This window comes from Neomonachus schauinslandi, chromosome 3 (assembly GCF_002201575.2).
Source record: "Neomonachus schauinslandi chromosome 3, ASM220157v2, whole genome shotgun sequence".
Lineage (NCBI taxonomy): Eukaryota > Metazoa > Chordata > Mammalia > Carnivora > Phocidae > Neomonachus > Neomonachus schauinslandi.
Window position 1 is genome coordinate 136,234,171 of NC_058405.1, and position 21,196 is coordinate 136,255,366.

The window sequence follows — 21,196 nt, forward strand, 5'->3', positions numbered from 1 at the left end:
GATTCCAAATCATACTCAGGACTGGTAGACATTTACTATCACATTCATACTGATAAGAAATTAATGAAACCCAGAAGAGAGCAGGCACAGAAAAAGAGATGAGAAACCATGCAGCCAAGAAGGAAAGTAGTTTCTGTAATGCTTATGCTTTCTGTGACTGAATCATGCAAGTCTTCTATATTCTGAGTATGATCTCTTTTTTTTTTTTTAACCTGATTTATCCAATTAAGTTTCTAACCCTTAAGACAAGTACATTGCCAAATGTGGAGAGAGGGTCTGGGAAGGCTACTACTGAAGTAGTAGTAGTCTCAAAGGTAGAGGCATCAGGCAGTGAGGGATGATGTTTTTTCAGCAGAGAAAACAGCAAGCATACAGAATCACAATGAAGTAGAAGTACACGGAGAGATTTTTTTTTTTTTTTTAAGATTTTTATTTATTTATTCATGAGAGACAGAGGCAGAGGGAGAAGCAGGCTCCCAAGGAGCAGAGAGCCCGATGTGGGACTCGATCCCAGGACCCTGGGATCATGACCTGAGCCGAAGGCAGACGCTTAACCATCTGAGCCACACAGGCGCCCTACACTGAGAGATCTTTAAGAACTTCTGATGGCTGAAGCATGGGGATATAAGGCTGAAGGGAAGAGAGATAAGGCCAGAAAGAGAAGCAAATCTTGAAGGGCCTTTATTACCCTGGCAAGGAGTTTGGATTCCACCCTCACCACCCCCATCCCACTGCTACTCTGAAGTTATAAATACAAGCCTGTGCCAAAATGTTGAGCTAAGCAAGTTTTTCACATTTTTAAATGGGCGGGGGTGGGAGGAGAATAAGCAACAGAGACCATATGTGGCCCCTATAAAGTCTAAAATATCCACTATCTGCCCCTTAAAAGAATAAGTGTGCTTAATTATGCTGTAAAAAAAAAATGGAAAGATTTTATGATGCTGAACTAGATAATCAAAGGGAAATTTTTGCAAGATCTAATAGAAGTATGGAGGATGGATTAAAGGCCAACACTATGCATAAGAAAGCCAGTACAAATTACTGCTAAATTCAGAAAAGAGAATGATGATTTGCACACCAACAGTACCCGTCAAAATGAGAGGAAAGAACCAGTTATAAAATAAATGTTTAGGATAAGGCCTCAAAAGGCCTCCACACCATTGCATATGGACTGACCCCTGCCTTCTACCCCAGTCTTATGCTACTCCTTAATCCTTTGGCTCTAGTCTCATGCAGGCTTTTAATCCAATCCATCTCTCAGCCTAGAATGCTCTCACTTCCCACCTACCCATCTTTCTTAGTAAACACTGTTCACCCTCAATCCACTATCTCTCTACCCTTAAGTTCAGATCACTCATTTACTTAGTCATTTAGTCAATAAATATTTACTGAGTACATGCAAGAGGGCAGGAATTGTGCTAGACTCTAGGGTACAATGATACAGACATAGTCCCTGCCCTCACGGAATTTACATTTTTAAAAAAAAAGATTTATTTATTTTAGAGGGGGGGGTGGGCACACACGCATGTGGGGGGAGGGGCTGAGGGAGAGAGGGAGGGAGGAAGAGAGAGAGGGAGGAAGAGAGAGGGAGAGAGAGAGAGAGACAGGAAGAAGCAGACTCCCCACTGAATGCGGAGCCTGACACTGGGTTCAATCTCAAAACCCTGAGAACATGACCTGAGCCGAAATCAAACATTGGACACTTAACTGACTGAGCCACCCAGGTGTCCCTGGAATTACATTTTATGGAATACTTCTAACCAAATCAGGATTTGAACATTTAAGTTGGTCAAGCAGCTCAGAAATTATTTAACCTATATATATCAGTGTGTAAGAAAAAGTTTGCCATCCTTTCCTCCTTGAAAAATTCCCTGCTTAAAAATTTTTATTTTTCAAATACATTATACATATATATTTATTTTCTAAATTTCGTCCAAATTAGAGTAACTGTACATTTACACATGGTTTCTCTTTTGATCTGAACCTTCAGATTCAGGTACAACAGCACAGGCCAATCTGCTTGTGTATCTTGACGTATCTGACAAAGTCTATCACTAGACCACCATGCTTTGAAAGATTTTGTATGCCAGATCACATTTAATTTATCAAAAATTTCCTTCCATTTTTAGAAGCTATATCCCCAAACTATAAATGGCTTGGAATGAGAAACCACTGTATTTTATATTTTTAACTTCACCACACTGTGGCTGACACACAGAAGACTTTCAATAAAGGTATATTTGAGGACTATATAACTTCCTATTAATGTTTCTGATCAGTGTGAATAATCATGGAACTAAATTTAGTGGATTTAATTCAATACAAAAGCAAATAAATGTTGGGGCGCGTGGGTGGCTCAGTCGTTAAGCATCTGCCTTTGGCTCGGGTCATGATCCCGGGGTCCTGGGATTGAGCCCCACATCGGGCTCCCTGCTCCGCGGGAAGCCTGCTTCTCCCTCTCCCACTCCCTCTGCTTGTGTTCCCTCTCTCGCTGTGTCTCTGTCAAATAAATAAATAAAAACTTAAAAAAAAAAAAAAGCAAGTAAATGTTGACATTTTAGTTAGCATGTACAGCCTTCAAACGGGCAATACTTTTTTTGTCCAAAATATTTTTGGACTATAGAAAATACTTCAGGGTGTTTGGCTGGCTCAGTAGGTAGAGCATGTGACTCTTGATCTTGGGGTCATGAGTTTAGGCCCCATATTGGGCATAGAGCTTACTTAAAAAAAAAAAAAAAAGAAAACACTTCAAGGAGTAACTCTTGTTACTATCTGTTATAAAATCCTAGAAGAATTGGGACTTTCATATGCGGACCCTTTGCTATAGAGAATTCCCTAGTCAGATAAGTTTAGGAGGCTCTGAGTTAAAACTGAACAATTTGGGACGCCTGGGTGGCTCAGTCAGTTAAGCGTCTGCCTTCAGCTCAGGTCATGATCCCAGGGTCCCGGGATCGAGTCCCTCATCAGGCTCCTTGCTCAGTGGGGAGCCTGCTTCTTCTTCTGCCTGCTGCTCCCCCTGCTTGTGCTCTCTCTCTGACAAATAAAATCTTTCAAAAACAATTAAACAATTTAATATTAAGTCTTCAATGTGCTTTTATTTTTTATTTTATTTTTTTTGGAAGATTTTATTTATTTATTCAGCAGAGAGAGAGACAGCGAGAGAGGGAACACAAGCAGGGGGAGAGGGAGAGGGAGAAGCAGGCTATTTTTACTAAATACTATCAATATGGTAGGACACTAGCACCCTGAGGATACTATGTGGAAGCATCTGTTGAATTCAGTAATATGTGAGAGACAATTGGAAAATAAAAAACCACTTTTGCATTAAAAGCTTAAAATCTCTTACCTTTCTAACTGGTGGGCCATGAGCTTTATTCACTGCTGCCAGGAATCCCTTAGCTCTAATCAAGTAAGCAGTGCTTCTCAAGTTTCCATCTGAGTCTCCCTAGGGCAAAGGAAAGGCAGAAAAGAGATTGAACTCCTTACTCCGTGAGATCTGAGGAAATAGGCTCATGCAGTTGAACTCCTACACAAAAATTTTTAAGCATTTGCTTTATATTTAAAAATGTATGTGAAGTTTGCCTTTCATTCCATTATTTTCTGATATAAAAATTAAGGTTCCCTCCAAAAGTTTCAATGCTCCAGGAAGATGTTTATCCTGTGGTTGCCTGTAACTCCTAGCAAAATGCCACCTAGAGGTGTAACGGCTTCAAAGACGGAAGTACAGCAGCGGAATCTTGGTGAAAGGAGAAAAATGAAGCTTTTTAATAGAAGGGAGGGGTAGTCATAGATAATTGGTGAAATGGCAGTGCTGAATCTGAGCATCAAAATTCTAAGTGGAGATGATAATATATGTTTTTTTTTCTTTTCTTCCAAGTTTTTATTTAGAGATGAAAATTTTTTGTGGGTCAGTGCTGCACCATACCATCCAGGGGACCCAGTTCATATGCTTTTCATTTGGAAACAGCTTGATTTTTTTATACCTATATCAGCTGGATTGGGTTCAGCTATGAGTGACAGAAAACTCAGAATTTGTTAACAATAGCTTAAATGATTCAGAAGTTTATTTCTTTCACGTAAAAGCACAGGCAATCCCAAACCATGATCATTAGGAACCCAGGCTCCTTCTATTTTGTTGTTTTGCCATCCTCAACATGTGGTATCCCCTTCATGGTTTAAAATAACTGCTTAAGGTCTAACCATAACACCTGCTGATCAGACAGCAGGAAGGAGAATGAGAAGATGAGCAATAGTCTCCTATTTAGGAAATTTTCCAACAGCTCACAGGAAACGTCTATTTACATTCCATACACCAGAACTTAAGTCACAACAGCTATACCTAGCTGAGAAATAAATTCTTTATTTCACCATATGCTCAGCTAAAAACTGGAGCATCAATAATAAAGAAAAAGAAGAAAATGAATACTGGTCAACATTTCTGTCATCATACTCTCTCACCCTAAAATATAGGATGGTGGGATACCTTGTAGAAATGTCTTAGCAGTCCACTGAAGGGAGCTTTCAAAAGCAGAAAGTCCTGCCAGTGGCCAAGGAGCAAGACCAGTGTTCATAAAGAACTTCTCTAAATATAAAAGGTCAATCTGTAGGTGACAGAGAAAAAAGAGAAAAATCTGAAGACCAGAAGAATAATGCAATAGCAAAGAAACAACCTAAATAAGTTGTAGTTTAGGAGAATAAACTCACATGTGAGGTCCACAAAACTCAGAAATGATTAACACAGGGCCATTACATAAGTAATAGAGTGCCCAAGCGGAGTCTGGGTAATAACCTGGCAGAAAACCAAGTTACCAATTCCATTAGGAAAAGGCAGTAATCCTGGAACAAGATGTTAAAAGGGAAAGTAGACTTTCCTCTACCATTATTTAAGGACTGAACTCTCATTATTAGGCTATGTATGAACTTGGGAGATGTCCCTATTGCACAGACTATTGAAAAGAAGGATTGCACTTTACCTTGAATAAGGCTGGGTGAAACAGTCTTCATGTTTAAAACTTTGATGAGAATACTAGAAGCTGGAAAGACTCTCATTTCAAAGCTGCATCAAAATTCTGTTTTACACAGACTGTTCCTTAAAGGGAAAGGGCCCTGAACAGGATACTTAGCTGTACAAATGTAAAATAAGGACTATAAATGGAACAGCAATTCAAAGGACAAATGCCTCTGTGTAAAGGTTCACATTTTCTAGATAGAGATAAATTTCTGCAAATTGTTTCTTTCAGGGAGATGTATATTTTTAAGTAGGGCTTAAGATTTTCCTATGGAGTGCTGTGTTCTTATTTTAGCAGTTGCTCACAAAAGACCAGGAACTAACACCCTGGAAAACAGCAAGATGGACTTCTGGTCTTCACTTCAAGAGAAAGGCTAGCAAGCTGTACCTGGCCTGGCCTATACAGCTTATGTTTTATGCATGCAATGTTAAGATTATCATCCAGACTTTGAAAGACATTAAACAATTATTTTTGTTTGTTTGTTTTTGGGTTTTTTGGGGTTTTTTTTGTAACCTGAAACACACAGATGTAAAGAACTTCTCTTTTACCACTGCTACCCTACCCTAGCTACTGTATATGTATTTCTTATACAAGCATGTTATTTTATTGTGCCTCACAGATAGTGCATTTTTTATAAATTGAAGGTTTTTGGCAACCTTCACTACATGGAACAACTCTATTGGTGCCAATTTTCCAACAGCATTTGCTCACTTCATGTCTTTGTGTCACCTTTTGGTAATTCTTGCAAATTTCAAACTTCTTCACTATTATTATATTTGTTATGGTGATTTATGATCAGTGATCTTTGATGTTACTATTATAATTGTTTTAGGGTGCCACGGACTACACCCACATAAGACAGCAAACTTAAACGATAAGTGCTGTTTAAGTTCTAACGGTTCCACCTACCAGCTCCTCCCCCATCTCTCCCCCTCTCTTTCTGCTTCCCTGTGCCCTGCGACACAACAATATTGAAATTAGACCAATTAATGACCCTACAATGGCCTCTAAATGTTCAAGGGAAAGGAAGAGGGGCACATCTCCCACATTAAACCAAAAGCTAGAAATGATTATGCTTAGTGAGGAAAGCATGTTGAAAGCCGAGATAGGCCAAAAGCTAGGCCTCTTGACCAAACAGGAAGCCAAGCTGTGAATGCAAAGGTAAACTTCTTGATGGAAATCAAAAGTGCTATTCTCGTGAACATGCAAATGATAAATAAAACAGCCTTACAACTGAAACTTTTGGTGGTATGAATAGATCAAACCAGCTATACATGACAGAAAACTGTTATTTAAAAAGTGTCTTAAAGGCGCCTGGGTGGCTCAGTCGTTAAGCATCTGCCTTCAGCTCAGGTCATGACTATTCTGATTGATATACATTACCTTAAGCTAAAACCTAATCCAGACTAAGGCCCTAACTCTCCTTAATTCTAAGGTGGCTGAGAGAGGTGAAGCAGCTGCAGAAGAAAAGTTGGAAGCTGGCAGAGCTGGTTCATGAGGTTTAAGGAAAGAAGCCACCTTTATAACATAAAAGTGTAAGACGAGGGGGCCCCTGGCTAGCTCCGTCAATAGAGCATGCAACTCTTGATCTCAGGGTCTTAAGTTTGAGCCCCACACTGGCTGTAGAGATTACTTAAAATTTTTTTTTAAAAAGTACAAGGTGAAGCAGCAAGTGCTAATATAGAAACTGCAACAAGTTATCTAGAATATCTAGCTAAGGGGCGCCTGGGTGGCTCAGTTGGTTAAGCGACTGCCTTCGGCTCGGGTCATGATCCTGGAGTCCCGGGATCGAGTCCCGCATCGGGCTCCCTGCTCGGCGGGGAGTCTGCTTCTCCCTCTGACCCTCCTCCCTCTCACGCTCTCTGTCTCTCATTCTCTCTGTCTCAAATAAATAAATAAAATCTTTAAAAAAAAAAAAAAAAATAGAATATCTAGCTAAGATCATTAATGACGGTGGCTACACTAAACAAAAGATTTTCAATGTAGATGAAACAGCCTTAGATTGGAAGAAGATACCCTCAAGGGCTTTCATAGCTAGAAAAAAAGTTCATGTCTCGTTTCAAAGCTTCAAAGAACAGGCTTTCTTGTTAGGGGCTAACACAGCTGGTAACTTTAAGTTGAAGCCAATGCTCCTTGATCATTCTGAAAATCTTAGAGCCCTTAAGAATTACACTCAATCTACTCTGTCTGTGCTCTATAAATGGAACAACAAAGTCTGAATGACAGCACCTCTGTTTACAACATGGTTTAGTGAATATTTTAAGCCCACTGTTGAGGCATGCTGCTCAGAAAAAAAGATTCCTTTCAAAATGTTACTGCTCACTGACAATGCACCTGACACCCAAAAACTTTAATGGATATGTGTAACAAGATTAATGTTTTCATGCCTGCTAAACACATCTATTCTGCTGCCCATGGATCAAGGAGTAATTCTTTCAAGTCTTATTTAAGAAATACATTTTATAAAACTGTAGCTACTATAGATAGTGATTCCTCTGATGGATCTAGACAAAACTGAAAACCTTCTAAAGAAGATTCACCGTTCTAGATGCCATTAAGAGCATTTGTGATTCATGGGAAGAAGTCAAAATATCAACATTAACAGAGGAGTCTGGAAGAAGTTGATTCCAACTCTCATGATGATTTTGAGGGGTTCAAGACTTCAGTGGAGGAAGTAAATACAAATGTGGTGGAAACAGCAAGAGAACTAGAAGTGGAACCTAAAGACGTGACTGAATTGCTGCAATCTCATGATAAACTTGAACAAATGAGGAGCTGCTCTTTATGCATGAGCAAAGAAAGTGATTTCTTGAGATGGAATCTACTCCTGGTAAAGATGCTCTGAAGATTATTGAAATGATAGCAAAGGGACGCCTGGGTTGCTCAGTCGGTTGAGTGTCTGCCTTCGGCTCGGGTCATGATCCCAGGGTCCTGGGATTGAGTCCCACGTCGTCGGGCTCCCTGCTCAGTGGGGAGTCTGCTTCTCCCTCTCTGCCTGCCACTCCCCCTGCTTTGTGCTCTGACAAATAAAATCTTAAAAAAAAAAAATGATAGCAAAGAATTTAGAATATTACATAAAATTAGTTGATAAAGCAGTGATTGGGCTTGAGAGGATTGACTCCAACTTTGAAAGTTCTACCATGGGTAAACTTCATTGATGTTTAAAGAAATTGCCATAGCCACCCCACCTTCAGCAACCACCACCTGATCAGTGAAGAGCCACCATGGGCAAAACCCTACACCAGCAAAAAGATTACAACTGGCTGAAAGCTCAGATGATGGTTAGCGTTTTTTTTTTTTTTTTAGCAATAAAGGATTTTTAAATTAAGATATGTACAGTTTTTTTAAGATATAATATTAGCACACACTTAAAAGACTACCGCATAGTGGGGGCACCTGGGTGGCTCAGTCGTTAAGTGTCTGCCTTCGGCTCAGGTCATGGTCCCAGGGTCCTGGGACTGAGCCCCACATCGGGCTCCCTGCTCTGCGGGGGACCTGCTTCTCCCTCTCCCACTCCCCCTGCTTGTGTTCCCTCTCTCGCTGTGTCTCTGTCAAATAAATAAAATCTTTAAAAAAAAAAAAAGACTACAGCATAGTGAAAACATAAATTTTAAATGCACTAGGAAACCAAAAAAATTCATTCCTCTTGCTTTATTGTGGTCATCTGGAACCTAACCTGCCATATCTCTAAGGTATGCCTGTATTTGGATATAATTAACCTGTGGCTAAGGGGTATGGGCTCTGTGGAAGGAGGCAAACACTGCTAATGGTAAATATTCTGGAAAGCAGATATTGTGTCAAAGAACAAGGCTCAGGGGGCGCCTGGGTGGCTCAGATGGTTAAGCGTCTGCCTTCGGCTTGGGTCACGATCTCAGTATCCTGGGATCGAGTCCCACATTGGGCTCCCTGATCAGTGGGGAGTCTGCTTCTCCCTCTCCCTCTGCCTGCGGCTCCCTCCTGCTTGTGATCTATCTCTCTGACAAATAAAATCTTTAAACAAAAACAAAAACAAGGCTCAGAAAGTAGATATTCATGTGAGAAAGGAACTTGACATAGACTCAGAAGAGTCTATGGGTTTCTGGCCTTGTCAGAGGACAGGAGCTAGGCAGGAAGAGGACAGTCTTTTCAAGGCAGTGTTCAAACAGGTGTATGTATTACTGAAGGTACACTAATGCATTCCAAGGGACACCTGAGCAGGATAAGTTTTAAGAAAATTTTTGTATCTTTAATTTCCCTATGTTTGCTTTCCTAAAAATGGTCTACTTTCCCTAAATCCTCATTCTTCCACAGCTCAAAAGAAACCCATACTTCTCACCCATACCAAATCTCATTACCATGCACTGCCCCCAGGTTGTAAAACCTTCATGGAACAAAACAAGGGATTTATTTAAAAAGTGTCTTAAAGGGCGCCTGGGTGGCTCAGTCATTAAGTGTCTGCCTTCAGCTCATGTCATGATCCCAGGGTGTCAGGATCGAGTACCACATCGGGCTCCCTGTTCCGCGGGAAGCCTGCTTCTCCCTCTCCCACTGCTTGTGTTCCCTCTCTCTCTGTTGAAAAATAAATAAAATCTTAAAAAAAAAACCAAAAAGCTCACAAAATCGCTCTTAAAAAAATAAATAAAATAAAAATAAAAAGTGTCTTAAAGCCTCCCTTAACCCAGGCACCATTTAACCTCAGGCTTGTGTCTTTGCCTGTCTTAGAAGTATTTCTACTGGGCGCCTGGGTGGCTCAGTCGTTAAGCGTCTGCCTTCGGCTCAGGTCATGACCCCAGGGTCCTGGGATCGAGTCCCACATCGGGCTCCCTGCTCGGCAGGAAGCCTGCTTCTCCCTCTCCCACTCCCCCTGCTTGTGTTCCTGCTCTCGCTCTCTCTCTCTCTGTCAAATAAATAAATAAAAATCTTTAAAAAAAAAAAAAGTATTTCTACTAAAGCATTGTGTTTAAGAATGGCATTTTGCCCTGTGTTTAGGAATGTTCTGAATTCATATATATTGTTTAGTGTGATGACAGGAACAATAAAAACTTTTCATTTAATGATTGCTTCTTCCATTCTCAAAATATTGTCCAAAAATGCACTGTCCCGAGAGAGCTCCATGAAGAGAAGAAATCAATAAGAAACTGAGAAAAGTTCAATTTATATTTATTGCAGAGAAGTATGATAAAGTGATCAATACTTTAAAACACATTAAAATCCACTGGATTCAAATAAAATTATGTTGAAGAAGAGGAAGTTAAATAGGTTAATAAGAGGAATAATGAAAATTTCCAACTGTTAAAGATGAATTAATTCTAGTCTGTTTTTTAGTTTTATTTTTTTTCAAGATTTTATTTATTTGACACAGAGAGACACAGCGAGAGAGGGAACACAAGCAGGGGGAGCGGGAAGAGGGAGAAGCAGGCTTCCCCCCGAGCAGGGAGCCTGATGTGGGGCTCGATCCCAGGACCCTGGGATCATGACCTGAGCCGAAGGCAGACGCTTTAACGACTGAGCCACCCAGGCGCCCCTCTAGTCTGTTTTTTAAAACCAATGATAGCATCAAATCACTACTGAAATTAGGTACTTATAAAAAAAAGTAGTGTCAGTATCTAGAAAAGCCAGAAATTGTACTTTTTTTCAACTATTTAAACTTAAGATGAAAAATTTTAGGATTCAACTTAGAAATGTGCAAGGGTACAAAGTTTATCAAATTTCTTTTCAGGAGCCCATTAGTGTAGTAGGTAGAATGGTCCCCCAAAGTAGTCCACACCCAAATCCCTGGAAACTATGAATAGTTATATTATATGGCAAAATGGACTCTGAGGATGTAAAAAGATTACAAATCCTAAAACAGGAAGATTATTCTGGGTTATCCAGGTGGCCCAATCTAATTACTGGAGCCCTTAAGAACAGAAAACTTTCTGTCTGGAGTCTCAGAGATTCAGTAGTAGCATAAGTCAAAAATATTAGAAGCATGAGGGAGACCTGACTTGTCATTACTGGAGGGGACAGGACTGAAAGCCTTTCAGCTTCTAAGAGCTGAATAACCATCTAAGTGGTTATCAGTCCAAAAGGAATCTGCATTCAGCCAAGAATCTGAACGAACCCGGAAGTGGATTTTTCCCCCAGACACTCTAGCATGGAATACAGCTCAGCCAACAATAAATTCTGGGTTTGTAAGACCCTAAGCAGAAGACCCAGCTGAGCCCACCTGGACTTCTGACCTACAAAAACTGTGAGATAAATTTGTGTTGTTTTAAGATGCAAAATATGTGGTAATTTGTGATGCAGGAATAGGACATTAACAGTGTGAGCAAAAATGTTAAGGTACCCAGGAGGATAGGCTTGTGTCACAAGGCTTCAAGGGCAGCAATACCTTATAGACAAAGAACTCTGTGCTTTAATTTCCTTCTTATATCTTGGTCAAGAGCCACAAAATGCAAAAAGTTATCCTAGAGCAATCCTGGGGTCCTGAGAACATCAGTATGGTCATAGTAACAAAACTTGAACCTAAGAGTTTGAAAACCTGTAACTATGAGCTAGTAACTCCTTTTCAAGGTTAAGGTACCTTTGAGTTTCTATATTAGAAAACTTTTAAATGGTATGATTTCACTATGATCCTCAACAGTAAGAAACAATACACCACTTTCAGTGTTGTCAAAAAGAATAAAGGATAATAATATATACAAAATACATAGTATAGTGCATGGCACTTACATGGTATCTATTATTACAACTTTTACTGTATTTTACTTGGACGTTAAATGTACATTTTCCTAACGCTTAATCAATCCTAATCTTATTACCTTCTTTAAAGCCCCAAACTGAGAACTACATGTTTAATTTTTAAACAAAAGGTTTTTAGTCTTTAACCCATGAATTTGATGTTATCCCATAAGGTTATTTGGTATATAATGTTTAGTTCTGTGTAAGGAAATCAAACACCTCAGAAGTGAGAAAAATAGAAGCCCAGCTTTAATGAGGAAAGCAGCTTTTAATTTTGCCCCACTCACAGCAGACACGACAGATGTTCTTCACACATATCCCCAATTCCCAAGAGTATATAAGCATTTTGATGAAATTCCTCAAAGTTGATGGCACACACAAAGAACACCTCAGACTTTTCCCAATATTGTATTCATGAAAGTATGACTATGTGAGTATTGAGATCAACCCAATATATCAAATATCCTTTAATAAAAATGTAAGTTTTTAAGTTAAACTTCATTTTTTAAGTGAGTCTTAATTATTCCCAGACCTCTAATCCCTAGGTGATATAAGGTAAGCAAGTTCTTGTCTTATAGCCTAAAATTACAACAGAACATTAGAAATATAGAAATACAGGGGCACCTAGGTGGCTCAGTTAGGTGTCTGGCTCTTGGTTTCAGCTTAGGTCGTGTTCTCATGGGTACTGGGATCCAGCACTGTGTCAGTCTCCACGCTCAGCAGGAAGTCTGCTTGAGGATTCTCTCCTTCCCTCTACCTCTGCCCTCCCCTACTCAACCACACACTCTCTCCGTCTCTAAAATAAAATAAAATAAATCTAGGGATACCTGGAAGGCTCAGTTGGTTAAGCATCTGCTTTTGGCTCAGGTCATGATCCCAGGGTCCTGAGATCGAGTCCTACATCAGGCTCCTTGCTCAGCGGGAGCCTGCTTCTCCCTCTGCCTGCCGCTCCCCCTGCTTGTGCATGCACTTTCTCTCTCTGACAAATAAATAAAATCTTAAAAAAATAATCTAAAAAAATACACAAATAAAAAGACCATACAGATTAATGGTTATGAATATGAACAGTGCTAATCCAAATTTTTACTAATAACATCATTTTAGATTTGGTAATCACATCTGTTATATAAAATAATGCCCATAGCATTATTTTCCTAAAGATAGATGTAAAAAATGTACATATCTATTATTGTTTTTATTCTAATTGTATTCTTGTATCTTTTATTATTATTGTATTCTTACTAAAAACTTACCTTTTGTAAAAGTAAAAAGAAAATAGAAATTCACAGTTCACCAAGAATTACAGTAAGTCCTACTTATCACTGCTATTAAGAGTATATTGATACTAATTTCTCATTATGAATAAAGTACAAATAAGATAGGGTATAGATTATGTATAATTCCTACTGCAACACTAGTAAGCTCCTCTCTTCCTCTCAAAGTATATCAAAATTAAGTGAAAGAGATATTACTAAATAACCTTCAATCCAACATCATATGTCAATAATTATTAAAACCTTCTTTACAAATGATAAAAGACACAGTGACTCTCAACACTGTGATTGAGAACTGATGTTACATTAGTTGCATAATCAATAAAGAACTCAAAAGAACATTAGAAGAAGACATACAGATGGCCAGCAGACAAATGAAAAGATGCTCATCATCACTTATCAGGCAAATGCAAATCAAAACTACAAGGAGGTACCACCCTCACACCCATCAGAAGGGCTAAAATCAACAACACAAGAAATAACAGGTGTTGGCAAGGATGTGGAGAAAAAGGAACACCTGTGCACTGTTCATGCGAATGCAAACTGGTACAGCAACTAGAAACCAGTATGGAGGTTCCTCAAAAACCTAACAGAACTACCTTATGAACCAGCAATTGCACTACTGGGCATTTACCTGAAGAATACGAGAACACTAATTCAAAGAGATACATGCACCCCTATGTTTATAGCGGCATTATTTACAATGGAAGCAGCCCAAGTGTCCATTGATAAATGAATGGATAAAGATGATGTGATACACACACACCCACACACACTCACTCACTCAATGGAATATTACTCAGTCATAAAAAAGAATGAAATCTTGCCATTTGCAATGACATGCATGGAACTAGAGAGTATTATGCTAAGTGAAATAAGTCAGAGAAAGACAAATACCGTATGATTTCACTTGCATGTGCAATTTAAGAAACAAACAAGAAAAGGGAAAATAAAATGAGAGAGACAAATCAAGAAACAGACTCTTAATTATAGAGAACTGATGGTTACGGGGGGTATGTAGGGGGATGGATTAAATAGGTGATGGGGTTTAAGGAGTGCACTTGTAGTGATGAGCACAGGGTTATGTATGTAAGTTATGAATCACTATATAGTACACCTGAAACTAATACTATATGTTAACTAATTAGAATTAAAAAAAGAACAAACATTAGAAATGTGGTATTTTATTTAATCATCATCTCTTCCATTATGAAAAGGAAGGAATGAAAGGTTTCACGGAAATGTTTCTAGTGGAATTGGTGGAATAGAAGAAAATGATAATTAGATTTTATGGAAATCATACTGTCACAATTTTATCATCTCAAAATATGAGTAATGCTATACTACATGAATTTTATATAGAAAAAGTCTGACTTGGGGAGAAAGGGGACAAAAAAATAGGAGATACCCTCTCACATGATTTATGGAAATTCTAACATAGTAAGTTGCACCGAAATTATAAATTCCTATGGAAAACTCAACTTTATTGCCAAAGCTACTAAAGAGATGATTGATGTCCTGCCTTCAAGCTACATCACACATACCTGGAAGGGCTATGGTAGATTATTATCATTTCTGAATGTACTTTTTTTTTTTTAAAGATTTTATTTATTTATTTGAGAGAGAGAGAATGAGAGAGAGAGAACACATGAGAGGGGATAGGGTCAGAGGGCGAAGCAGACTCCCTGCCGAGCAGGGAGCCCGATGCAGGACTCCATCCAGGGACTCCAGGATCATGACCTGAGCCGAAGGCAGTCGCTTAACCAACTGAGCCACCCAGGCGCCCTCTGAATGTACTTTAACAATAATTACCACACCATATACTAAGTATTCATTAGTTCTGACACTGTTTTAAGCGTTCTATATACACTAATTATTTGAACAAAGCTATGAATTAAGTATTATCTTTAAAAATAAGGAAATTGAAGCACAGAGAAGTTATTATTTGCCCAAGGTGATACAGATGATAAGTGGCAGACCCATGACAGTCCGGCTGATAACTACCCTAAAACACTGATTATATACATACTATGTACCAGAAGACAACACAAAGAAAACTCAATGTGGCTATAACATACACATTCTTCATTTCAAGGATTATCTATTTGTAAACAAATGTCATTATGATTTTTAATAACTCATAAATCCGTAAGTCAAAAAGTAGCTCTTATATAAAAGTAAACTAGCATAAAACATCCAACATGTAAACCATGTAAAACTACATCAAATTTAAGGATTACTGTTACTACACTGTCAAGTTTCAGTAATCTTTATGAGAGTCAGTGAAATGAAGAAAATATAAAATATACATTATCTGTCCCAGCACACAGATCACTGGTAGGCAAATAACTACAGATTGATACGGTCTACTAAATAAAACTGCTAAATAATGCAACTTATTCCCATTAATAATTCCTAATTAAGCAATCCTACTTTACTAATCAGCGTAACTCCAAAGTTGGTAAAATTACGATAAAATTGGTGCACTCAGATTCTGACAGTATAGACTTGCTCAATCAACTCTTTGGAGAGGCAAAAATCTGGCAATATAGGAACATTTATATCCTTTGACCTAGTAATGTCATTTGAGATTAGTATCCTACAGAAATAATTCAAAATGAATAAAAAGATACACGCACAGAGATGCTCAATTCAATGTTAAAATGGAAACTGAAAACAATCATTTTCCTGTTGGGCATTTAAAATTGAGGAAATTTTAATGGTCAATTGGTAAACTATCATGTAACCATTATAGATCACCAAGGTTAGACAATATGGGGAAATGCTAAAGCTGTAAAAATAAAACATTAACGTATTTAATGATAAAATTCTGTCAAAGCTATAATATATATGCAGAAATTAGAAGGTGACAAAAATAATGAAAAGTTATTTGTCAGTAGGGCAAACTTGTAGTTGATTTCTAGTAACACTATTTTAAGTGTTCAGTAAATAGAAACATAGCCCACACACAAGAATTAGAAAAAACAAAGCTATAAAATTGGAAGAACAAAGCTATAAAGTTGGAACGACAAAAGTTTAGATTCAGGTAAGCAAACTAAAGAACATTTAAGGAATTTGTAAATTAAGGTAGTATTATAGATAAAGATACACACTACTAGCCAAAGAACCAAAATATACTTGGTATTTTGCCAACTGGCTTTTTGCCAATTTTAATCATTCCCACCCTGTTTTCCCTACTAATCTTGTTGAGAATCTCTGCGGTAATAAGCTACTACTACTGTTAGGAGAGTTTCTATTCCTTGGGTATTAAGACAGAAAAAAACGAGAATCACTATCTTTGTTTTAAGGTAGAGAATGCAGACATGGGTGAATAAGCCTTGCCCCAAAAGCATTCTATTTACATCCCTTCTTGTTACAAAAAAAAGTTTTTAATCACTCTACTACCACTGCCAAAATGCCAAGGGGGAAAAAAAAAAGCATCACTTAAACATACTTAAAAGTGTACACGAATATACATTTCAAGAGTGTCAAAAATAAATGAAAATAGTATATATAAATACGTGTATCTATAATTATATAATGCAGGACACATTTATAGTAATATATGTAAAATAACTCCAATTATTGTTGGCCATAAAGGTCGACAAACTTCCTTAAATTTTTATGAAATTATATTTTACTCTAACTTTTTAATCTTGAGCTCAAGAAACAGAGCAAAAGAAATAAAATGCTTTGTGGGTTTTCCCCTGGACGTAAATAGTGAATACTATCATTAATACCTTTTAAGAATTACATTAAGAAAACATGCAGTATTTTAGGTAAGTCCCTTAGTCTCACGGAATAGGTGTGAGTTAAAGGATAAACACAGAAATACTAAGTTAAACTACTGACTACAACAATGCAGATTTGTTGCTTTCCTAGAGTACATTTTAATTACAGTGAATAGTATAGCAAGTACTAAATGTATTGATTTTTATAAGGATCAGTTGACTATCCAATTATTATTCAATGGGTTTTTGAAATGGGTTTTTGAAAAGAGATTGTATTATCTGCTCAATATGACACAGATAAGATCTACACATTTGATCTAACATGATCTAACAATTTACCAGCAGAGAACATCTAAATCATTAAAACCCAACTTTTTCAAAACACAAAAATTTAGGTAGGAAAAATGTAGACTATTTCTTCAGACTTAATGCTAGTTACTGTAGACATTTGATGTATAGCATACCATTTTTAAAAATGATATTGATAGCTTTCAAATCCTGAATACCAAGAAAAAGCATTGCTACAAATTATGTTAAAGAGCTGACATAATAACCTTAATATGTACTGTTATTTTAGTTTAAATATATGAAGCAAATACTCCAAGTAAATATAGGCATTTCTGGATTACATATTTAATAGATTATGGTAAAGTGCCCCAAAGATGAAATAAACATTCTAATAAGGTTATTTTAAAAAGAATTTCCAGGAAATGCAATCAGATCTACAGAAGGCATGTGTACCTTAAACACACACACAGTTCCTGAAAGCGCCTTCCTTACTGACAAATACAAACACCTATGTGCTAACAATATAGTTCAAATAACTGAAAATTTAATGGCAGTAATCCTCTCAAAAAAGATAAAACAGGTCTTAGGAAAGCAGCATGCGAACAACCGTAAATTTGTAAAATTCTTTTTTTTTTTTTTTTTTTTTTTTTTTAAAGTTTTTATTTATTTATTTGAGAGAGAGAGAGAATGAGAGACAGAGAGCATGAGAGGGAGGAGGGTCAGAGGGTGAAGCAGACTCCCTGCTGAGCAGGGAGCCCGATGCGGGACTCGATCCCGGGACTCCAGGATCATGACCTGAGCCGAAGGCAGTCGCTTAACCAACTGAGCCACCCAGGCGCCCAAATTTGTAAAATTCTTATAAATTACTTTACGAAGACTAGGATTTTTGTTATTCAATTATTGATGACCAAAGATTCAAGAACATCCTTAACTCTAATTATCTGCAGAAGGGCATCTCTATTTTTTTTTAACACACTTTACAAAGATGTTCCCGCAGTTTTGAAAAGTGTTTAAGTGGATTCCTAAAGTCAATGTAACAAATTTAATTACAAGATGTAATTGCTACTGTATTTGTCTTTCAGGTCACTTAACCCTGTAGGGCTGAATTTTAAACAAGCTTATCACCTTTATACTTTTGGTACAATAGACCAAGGTTACATGGCTATTTAAGAATTACACCCAGAAAGGCTATTACTGACAGTGCCAGTGGTTTCTTCAAAAAGGACCAAAAGTGCACTCAGAGGAATAGTTTTTGTTTTGATTTCAAATATGTGTATTAAACTTACGCATTGTTAGTCTCCATAATTTAAAATTCCTAAGAAATTATAACTTTCACATAATTTAGGTATTAGTCAATAGGGTGAAGGTCCATGAGGTGTAATCCCTTCCATTCCATCATATTCACAGGAGTTTTGCTCTTCGCCTCAACCAGTTTTAAACTCTCCCTTAAGCAAAGGCAATTTTATACTACCTAAGGACACAAAATAGTCCCTAGCTCCTCCGCCTTCTCCTTCCTCTAGCGAGCTAACACAGAAAATACACACATACACACACACAATCTCTCAGCCTTGTTCCCTAGGGCATCAATAAAAAGCACAGGTTATTTCCCTACAGAGGCCCTGCAGTCCATGCAGGGAGGTAAAAAATGGGGGAAAATACCGGAATCAATCTGCACCCACACCTCAGCCCCGCCCCACCGGGAAAAAGTGGGGGGTGGCGGGAGTGTGAGGGGGCAGAAAGGACAGAAAAGGCCGAGACTTTCAGCTCACAGGTTCTCCATACCATTTGTTCCATCATGTTCCACCACAGGCAGAGACCCTGACCCTATTTTCTGCTGCGCCTCCCGATCCTCATCCCGGCCACCATCACCTATACACAGTCCCCAACCACTGCGTCCTGGGTGGGGAGACCAGAGCCAGCCCTCTTCCTGCTAATCCAAGGGCTGAAGGGGGTCTCCCTGCGCCCTCGCGGATGCGACGTGGAGCCCGGAGACCTCTGAACTAACCAGAGAAAGGGGAAGATAAATCGGGGGGAGGGGTCTAAGAGGAGCCGTTATTCCTTTTTCCTCTTCGTTAGGAAAGCGCGCGAGCGGGGAGGGGCCGGAACAACGAATGCCAGTTACCTAACGGTCCCGCCCGGCCGGTCGGGCTCCCGAAGCAGACGCCGCGCGAGCCGCTGAGGTGGCAGTACAGCCTCAGTCGCCCCGAGGGCTAGGCACTGAGGCAGGAGCGCCCGAGGTGATGGGAAGCGGGGGGTGGGGACTATGGTGAGCGACGTCGCCATGTTAGTGCCTTCTTTCTCCATATCCCTACAGTCTCCATCCCTACGGCCTTCTCCCCATCACGACTCACCTTTCCAGGACACTAGTTCATGCTTCTCTCGGTCGCCAGGGAGGCCCAAGCTCAGCCGTGTTTACAAACTACCCCGGGAGGAAAGGGCTGAACCGCACTTTAAAGGCCACGGGCTCCCACAGGCTTCCGTCCTCTCTCGCGAGATCGGACTGACACCCCCCCCCCCCCACCTTCTCCCCGCCCCACTCCCGGCATCCCCCCTTTCTTCTCGCGCCCCTCCCCTCCACACACACGCCCCTTCTTGCCTCCTCTCCGTCGGAGCGCCTGCGGGTCAGGTGATTCCGTCAGCTTTAAGGGGGAGGGGGCGGTACCTCAGGAGGGCGGGGAAGGAGGGGGCGGGAACCAAAGGACACTCACTAGCTGACGATTGGACAGAGAGCCCGGAGGGCGGGAAGCAGTGCTGGAAGGAGGCGGGACCGCAGAGCCAGAAGAGGAGAGTCTCCGTAAGCCCTGCTGAAACCTGCGATTGGCAGGGGCTGGAGACTGGCGTGGGTGTGGGACGCTGTAACAGCTGGATGTTGGGGTCGCGGAAAGGGTTTGACGGTGTGCGGAGAAGTAAGGTGAACTCTGGAAAAGGCTGCGAGTGGCGGGAGAGAAAGCGCGATGAGTCCTCCGAGCTCTGCCACAGGAGCCCGGTATTTTTGTTGCTGTCGCTTCCTGGCCCTGGGTAGGAAGGAGAGCAAAACGTTAGACAGGCGCGCGCCTAAACCCATTTTACTGCCACTCTGAAGCCTGAGACGGGGAGTTTTCGTTAAGCTGAGGTTGAGAAGAGGTGGAATTTGCAGCAAAGTACCCCCAAGGCCTCTACGCGCCTAAGGCGGGAAAGCAAGATAAGTCGGTTTTGAAAAGAAAAGGAAAAGCCTTTACTTTGGATGGTATTTGTTCGAATTTTCCTTAGCTATAACTGAAACTGATTCTTCCGGCTCCTGAACGCCTGGTACAGTGTAGGATATTAGCATATAATTATGTTCTAAGTAACTTACCAAAAGAAATACAGTGCCCTCCACTATATAACCGTAAGTTAAAACAGTGCAAGGAGTTGTTTATAGGAGAAAATCTTCCATAATAAGGTGTATTCTATTTTATCAGTTTTCTTTTACTTAGTAGTTACAGATTTTAAACATATCAACTTTAATAGAGATAATTTCAAATTTTTAAAATATCAGCAACTCCTTATTAACATTTACAAAGGACCAAAGGACACCAAATTAGAATATGGAATAGAAATGGATCTCTTCCCATAATACTATTCTACTGCTCACTGGGTTACTACAATGACAAAGAAATGTCTGTCAAGCTTTGAAAGTAGCTGTTTAAAAAAGGATGGCGAAGGAAGACCGTTTGATTAACATGAGGGACAAAAGAGACCATATATAATGTTCTGCAATTGAACAGATATACTCCTGAAAACACAGAAGAATAGTGCTGAAAATATTTTTTTAATGTTGTTCTATGATTCTTTATATAACAAATATTTCAACGTTAAGTGTGGGGATATTGATTGTTCAATAAATATGCACAATGAAAAGTATGATCAAGGGCTCCTGCGAAAATTTAACTACTTTTTAAAAAGCCATTTTTTTCAGTGCCTTGTTTTTTCATTTATTACGTGACTATAAATTATGAATAAAGTTTATGTGTTAATATAAAATGCACTCTCAAACATCCAAATCAAAGTGAAACTGAAATTATTGGAAGATTGTGAGGTATTGTATTTGAAAGTTAGTAAGTGTGCAGTTCAATAATTGTATCTGGCATAAAAGTGAAATTCTGATGGCACTGAACCTTTTACCAGATTTCTGGCCTGTGTACATATATGTGAGCCAACTCACTCTTTTAAA

At 39.1% G+C, this 21,196-nt stretch overlaps 1 protein-coding gene across 2 annotated transcripts in view; it reads right to left on the reverse strand.

Annotated features, from left to right (window-relative positions):
• Window positions 1-19,481, reverse strand: part of ATF2 (activating transcription factor 2) — an 85,552-nt gene extending 66,071 nt beyond the window's left edge. The window contains exons 1-2 of one of the 2 annotated variants that reach the window (XM_021703359.1): window positions 19,356-19,481; window positions 3,347-3,445 (exon numbers count right to left, since the gene is read on the reverse strand). The gene's annotated coding sequence lies outside the window, so the exon portion shown is untranslated. The remainder of the gene's footprint in view (window positions 1-3,346; window positions 3,446-19,355) is intronic. The other variant, XM_044913333.1, reaches the window with a different exon arrangement.
• Between the last annotated feature and the right edge of the window lie 1,715 nt (window positions 19,482-21,196).